The 7,834-nt window shown below is 40.8% G+C and overlaps 1 pseudogene; it reads right to left on the reverse strand.

Moving 5' to 3' along the window:
* The window catches only part of LOC119270553, a 179,594-nt pseudogene extending 171,967 nt beyond the window's left edge, over positions 1–7,627 (reverse strand).
* Between the last annotated feature and the right edge of the window lie 207 nt (positions 7,628–7,834).

The following is a 7,834-nucleotide window of genomic DNA, read 5'->3' on the forward strand; positions in this document are numbered from 1 at the left end:
CATCAGTATGTATGATTTCCAACAAATCTGTTGCTCACTCCATTGTTCCGGAGAACGGAGTCTTAGTCATCTTGCCCATGAGGCATGGTTCGCAAGCATCAACTGATTCATAATCAAGTGATTCCAAAAGCCCATCAGCATGGATTTTCTTCATGCGCTTTACACCAATATAACCTAACCGGCAGTGCCACAAATAAGTTGCACTATCATTATTAACTTTGCATCTTTTGGCTTCAGTATTATAAAAATGTGTATCACCACGATCGAGATCCAACAAACCATTTTCATTGGGTGTATGACCATAGAAGGTTTTATTCATGTAAACAGAACAACAATTATTCTCTAACTTACATGAATATCCATATTGCAATAAACATGATCAAATCATATTCATGCTCAACGCAAACACCAAATAACACTTATTTAGGTTCAACACTAATCCCGAAAGTATAGGGAGTGTGCGATGATGATCATATCAATCTTGGAACTACTTCCAACACACATCGTCACTTCACCCTTAACTAGTCTCTGTTCATTCTGCAACTCCCGTTTCGAGTTACTACTCTTAGCAACTGAACCAGTATCAAATACCGAGGGGTTGCTACGAACACTAGTAATATACACATCAATAATCTGTATATCAAATATACCTTTGTTCACTTTGCCATCCTTCTTATCCGCCAATTACTTGGGGTAGTTCCGCTTCCAGTGACCAGTCCCTTTGCAGTAGAAGCACTCAGTTTTAGGCTTAGGTCCAGTCTTGGGTTTTTTCACTTGAGCAACAACTTGCTTGTTGTTCTTCTTGAAGTTCCCCTTCCCTTTGTCCCTTTACTTGAAACTAGTGATTTTGTTTACCATCAACACTTGATGCTTTTCTTGATTTCTACCTTCGTCGATTTCAGCATCACGAAGAGCTTGGGAATCGTTTCCGTTATCCCTTGCATATTATAGTTCATCACGAAGTTCTACTAACTTGGTGATGGTGACTAGAGAATTCTGTCAATCACTATTTTATCTGGAAGATTAACTCCCACTTGATTCAAGCGATTGTAGTACCCAGACAATATGAGCACATGCTCACTGCTTGAGCTATTCTCCTCCATCTTTTAGCTATAGAACTTGTTGGAGACTTCATATCTCTCAACTCAGGTATTTACTTGAAATATTAAGTTCAACTCCTGGAACATCTAATATGGTCCATGACGTTCAAAACGTCTTTGAAATCCTGATTCTAAGCTGTTAAGCATGGTGCACTAAACTATCAAGTAGTCATCATATTGAGCTAGCCAAACATTCATAACGTCTGCATCTGCTCCTGCAAGAGGTCAGTCACCTAGCGGTGCATCAAAGACATAATTCTTCTGTGCAGCAATGAGGATAAACCTCAGATCATGGACCCAGTCCGCATCATTGCTACTATCATCTTTCAACTTAGTTTTCACTAGGAACACATATAAAACATAAGGAAGCAATAACGCGAGCTATTGATCTACAACATAGATATGCAAATACTATCAGGACTAAGTTCATGATAAATTAAAGTTCAATTAATCATATAACTTAAGAACTCCCACTTAGAAAGACATCCCTCTAATCTTCTAAGTGATCACGTCATCCAAATCAACTAAACCATAACCGATCATCACGTGAAATGGAGTAGTTTTCAATGGTGAACATCACTATGTTGATCATATCTACTATATGATTCACGCTCGACCTTTCAGTCTCAGTGTTCCGAGGCCATATCTGCATATGCTAGGCTCGTCAAGTTTAACCTGAGTATTCTGCGTGTGCAAAATTGGCTTGCACCCGTTGTAGATGTACGTAGAGCTTATCACACCCGATCATCACGTGGTGCCTGGGCACGACGAACTTTGGCAACGGTGCATACTCAGGACAACACTTTTATCTTGAAATTTAGTGAGAGATCATCTTATAATGCTACCGTCAATCAAAGCAAGATAAGATGCATAAAAGATAAACATCACATGCAATCAATATAAGTGATATGATATGGCCATCATCATCTTGTGCTTGTGATCTCCATCTCCGAAGCACCGTCATGATCACCATCGTCACCGGCGCGACACCTTGATCTCCATCGTAGCATCGTTGTCGTCTCGCCAATCTTATGCTTCCACGACTATCGCTACCGCTTAGTGATAAAGTAAAGCATTACAGCGCAATTGCATTGCATACAATAAAGTGACAACCATATGGCTCCTGCCAGTTGCCGACAACTCAGTCACAAAACATGATCATCTCATACAATAAAATTTAGCATCATGTCTTGACCATATCACATCACAACATGCCCTGCAAAAACAAGTTAGACGTGCTCTACTTTGTTGTTGCAAGTTTTACGTGGCTGCTATGGGCTTAGCAAGAACCGTTCTTACCTACTCATCAAAACCACAACAATAGTTTGTCAAGTTGGTGTTGTTTTAACCTTCGCAAGGACAGGGCGTAGCCACACTCGGTTCAACTAAAGTTGGAGAAACTGACACCCGCCAGCCACCTGTGTGCAAAGCACGTCGGTAGAACCAGTCTCGCGTAAGCGTACGCGTAATGTCGGTCCGGGCCACTTCATCCAACAATACCGCCGAACCAAAGTATGACATGCTGGTAAGCAGTATGACTTATATCGCCCACAACTCACTTGTGTTCTACTCATGCACAACATCAACGCATAAAACCTAGGTTTTGATACCAATGTTGGGTAACATAGTAATTTCAAAAAATTCCTACGCACACGCAAGATCATGGTGATGCATAGCAACAAGAGGGGAGAGTATTTTCCACGTACCCTCGTAGACCGAAAGCGGAAGCGTTAGCACAACGCGGTTGATGTAGTCGTACGTCTTCACGGCCCGACCGATCAAGCACCGAAACTACGGCACCTCCGAGTTCTAGCACACGTTCAGCTCGATGACGATCCCCGGACTATGATCCAGCAGAATGTCGGGGAAGAGTTCCGTCAGCACGACGGCGTGGTGACGATCTTGATGTTCTACGGTCGCAGGGCTTCGCCTAAGCACTACTACAATATTATCGAGGACTATGGTGGAGGGGGGCACCGCACACGGCTAAGAGATCAATGATCAACTGCTGTGTCTATGGGGTGCCCCCCTGCCCCCGTATATAAAGGAGCAAGGGAGGGAGGCGGCCGGCCTAGGAGGAGGGCGCGCCAAGGGGGGGGTCCTACTCCCACCGGGAGTAGGACTCCTCCTTCCCTTGTTGGAGTAGGAGAGAAGGAAAGAGGGGGAGAGGAACAAGGAAAACTGGGCTACACCCCTTGTCCAATTCGGACTAGAGGAGGGGCGCGTGCCTCCTTCCCTTTGGCCTCTCTCCTCTATTCATGTATGGCCCAATAAGGCCCATATACTCCCCGGCGAATTCCCGTAACTCTCTGGTACTCCGAAAAATACCCGAATCACTCGAAACCTTTCCGATGTCCGAATATAGTCGTCCAATATATCGATCTTTACGTCTAGACCTTTTCGAGACTCCTCGTCATGTCCCCGGTCTGATCCGAGATTCCGAACTCCTTCGGTACATCAAAAACTCATAAACTCATAATATAACTGTCATCGAAACCTTAAGCGTGCGGACCCTACGGGTTCGAGAACTATGTAGACATGACCGAGACACGTCTCCGGTCAATAACCAATAGCGGAACCTGGATGCTCATATTGGCTCCCACATATTCTATGAAGATCTTTATCGGTCAGACCGCATAACAACATGTGTTGTTCCCTTTGTCATCGGTATGTTACTTGCCCGAGATTCGATCGTCGGTATCTCAATACCTAGTTCAATCTCGTTACCGGCAAGTCTCTTTACTCGTTCCGTAATACATCATCCCGCAACTAACTTATTAGTTGCAATGCTTGCAAGGCTTAAGTGATGTGCATTACCGAGAGGGCCCAGAGATACCTCTCCGATAATCTGAGTGACAAATCCTAATCTCGAAATACGCCAACCCAACAAGTACCTTTGGAGACACCTGTAGAGCACCTTTATAATCACCCAGTTACGTTGTGACGTTTGGTAGCACACAACGTGTTCCTCCGGTAAACGGGAGTTGCATAATCTCATAGTCATAGGAGCATGTATAAGTTATGAAGAAAGCAATAGCAACAAACTAAACGATCAAGTGCTAAGCTAATGGAATGGGTCAAGTCAATCACATCATTCTCCTAATGATGTGATCCCGTTAATCAAATGACAACTCATGTCTATGGCTAGGAAACATAACCATCTTCGATCAACGAGCTAGTCAAGTAGAGGCATACTAGTGACACTCTGTTTGTCTATGTATTCACACATGTATTATGTTTCCGGTTAATACAATTCTAGCATGAATAATAAACATTTATCATGAAATAAGGAAATAAATAATAACTTTATTATTGCCTCTAGGGCATATTTCCTTCACTTTTATGGTTGGATATATAAAATCTCAATGCGAAAGAATGTCACTTTATATTGCCACTTGTGATATGAACCTTTATTATGCAGTCTGTCGCTTTTATTACTTCCACATAACAAGATCGTATAAAGCTTATTTCTCCTACACCAATCAATCATACATATTTAGAGAACTTTTTATTGCTTTGCACCGATGACAACTTACTTGAAGGATCTTACTCAATCCATAGGTAGATATGGTGGACTCTCACGACAAAACTGGTTTAGGGATATTTGGAAGCATAAGTAGTAAGAGGGGGAAAGGCAAGCTCAACAAGTTAGAGGAACCATGAAAACATACTTTATCTCAGATATAAGAAAGACATAACTCATTACGTTGTCTTCCTTGTCCAACATCAACTCTTTGGCATGTCATATTTTAAAGAGTGCTCCCAATCATAAAAGATGTCAATGATAATATATCTATATGTGAAAACCTCTCTTTTCTTGTTACTTCATATTAATTGCAACAATGACCAAAGCTATGTCTGCCAACTCCCAACAACTTTTAATCATCATACTCTTTCTATGTGAAGTCATTACTCTCAATAGTATCAATATGAACTCTTGGTTTCTTTTTATTCTTTTCTCTTTTCTTTTATTCACCCAAGATCATGGCAAAATAATCAAGCCCTTGACTCAACACTAATCTTTATTATATATAGCTCACGGACTCGATTACATAGAGGGATCATAAAGCAAAACACAAAACTAGATCATGCCATAAACTTTATTTTACTAGATCAAGATACTACTAATTGGATCGAACTAAGAAAAATGGTAAAGATAAGAGTTGTGATTATGATACGATACCGGGGCATCTCCCCCAAGCTTGGCAGTTGCCAAGGGGAGTGCCCATACCCAGATACTCAATTCTTCTTTGTTGGAGGAGACGGTGGAGGTGTTGATGGCTTAGTTGATGGCTTAGTCTTCTCCCTTAATTTGCGCTTGAGGACGGCATTTTGATCCCTCAGACCATCAACTTCCCACTCCAGGTTTAATATCTTTTTGCATAGGTCTTGCTTATTTTCCTGCACGAGACGAAAAGGGATAAACTCGAACTTGGATTTCTTTACCCTATCAGGGAGACTTGAATTTTTGAACTCCACATGCATGTCTCCAGGTTGAGGTAATGGTGCTTCATCTTCATTTGAGCTCATCTCCTCCTTCCCCTTGGTTTCATAGTCCTCTTCTTCCTCCGTAGTCCATCCATTATGTTCCACATCTCCATAGACCTTTGGATTTGCTAAGTAATCATCCACATAGCTTTCTCCTTCCGAATCCTGGGAAGACATGTAGATTTAATCTGCAACAGGACAGCTCGAAACAAAGACATGAGGTTTTTGCGTGATACGAGAGTCAAAAACTTTGGGAGAATATATAATGAATTTTTTACCGACCAAAATACGTATCGTGCAAGAAAACGGAATTCGGAAAGCACGCGAGGCACTCACGAGGTAGGGGGCGCGTCCAGGGCGGTAGGGCGCGCCCACCACCCCCGTGGGGCCCTCGTGTCCTTCCCGGACTGCTACTTATTTTTCTATTTTTCTAAATATTCCAAAACGGAGAAATATTACCTTAGAAATTGTTTTGGAGTCGGTTTACTTACCGTACCACATATGTATTCCTTTTCGGAGTCTGAAACGTTCCGGAAAGTGTCCCTTATGTATTCCTCCGGGGTTACGGTTTCAATAATATTGGTTTCAACATTTATGGGATTACCTGAGATATAATGTTTAATTCCTTGACCATTTACCACCTTCGGATTTGTGCCCTCGGAGTTGTTGATTTTTATGGCACCGGAATGATAGAACTCTTCGATGACGTAGGGGCCTTCCCATTTAGAGAGAAGTTTTCCTGCAAAAAATCTTAAACGAGAGTTGTATAGCAATACATAATCACCTACATTAAACTCACACTTTTGTATCCTTTTGTCATGCCATCTTTTAACTTTTTCCTTAAACAACTTGGCATTTTCATAAGCTTGGGTTCTCCATTCATCAAGTGAGCTAATATCAAATAACCTCTTCTCACCGTCAAGTTTAAAATCATAGTTGAGCTATTTAATAGCCCAATATGCCTTGTGTTCTAGTTCGAGAGGTAAGTGACATGCTTTTCCATAAACCATTTTATACGGAGACATACCCATAGGATTTTTATATGCAGTTCTATAAGCCCATAATGCATCATCAAGTTTCTTGGACCAATTCTTTCTAGACCTATTAACAGTCTTTTGCAAAATTAATTTGAGCTCTCTATTGCTCAATTCTACTTGACCACTAGACTGTGGGTGATAAGGAGATGCAATTCTATGATTAACATCATATTTAGCAAGCATTTTACGGAAGGCACCATGAATAAAGTGTGAACCACCATCAGTCATTAAATATCTAGGGACTCCAAACCTCGGAAAAATAACTTCCTTAAGCATTTTAATAGAAGTGTTATGATCAGCACTGCTAGTTGGAATAGCTTCTACCCACTTAGTAACATAATCAACAGCAACTAGAATATGTGTATACCCATTAGAGGCAGGAAAAGGTCCCATATAATCAAAGCCCCAAACATCAAACGGTTCAATAACAAGTGAATGATTCATAAGCATTTCTTGACGTCTACTAATAATACCAATTCTTTGACATTCATCGCAAGGCAAGACAAACTTACGGGCATCCTTGAAGAGAGTAGGCCAATAAAAACCAGATTGCAATACCTTATGTGCAGTTCTATCTCCAGAGTGGTGTCCTCCATAAGACTCGGAATGACACTTGTGTAGGATCTATTCCTGTTCATGCTCAGGTACACAACGTATAATAACACCATCTACTCCTTCCTTATAAAGATGTGGGTCATCCCAAAAGTAATGTCTTAAATCATAGAAAAACTTTTTCTTTTGCTGGTATGTGAAGCTAGGTGGTATAAACTTAGCAACAATATGATTAGCATAATCAGCATACCATGGAGTACTACGAGAAGTACTTATAACATTTAATTGTTCATCAGGAAAGTCATCATTAATAGGTAGTGGGTCATCAAGAATATTTTCTAACCTAGATAAGTTGTCTGCAATGGGGTTCTCAGCTCCCTTTCTATCAACAATATTCAAATCAAATTCTTGTAGCAAGAGAACCCATCTAATAAGTCTAGGTTTAGCATCTTTCTTTTCCATAGGATATTTAATAGCAGCATGATCAGTGTGAATAGTTACTTTAGAATCAACAATATAAGATCTGAACTTATCACAAGCAAATACAACTGCTAAAAGTTCCTTTTCAGTAGTAGCGTAATTTCTTTGAGCATTGTCTAGGGTCTTACTAGCATAATGGATAACATTTAATTTCTTATCAACTCTTTGCCCTAGAAC

Source organism: Triticum dicoccoides, chromosome 3A (genome assembly GCF_002162155.2).
Source record: "Triticum dicoccoides isolate Atlit2015 ecotype Zavitan chromosome 3A, WEW_v2.0, whole genome shotgun sequence".
NCBI classification, from domain to species: Eukaryota; Viridiplantae; Streptophyta; class Magnoliopsida; order Poales; family Poaceae; genus Triticum; species Triticum dicoccoides.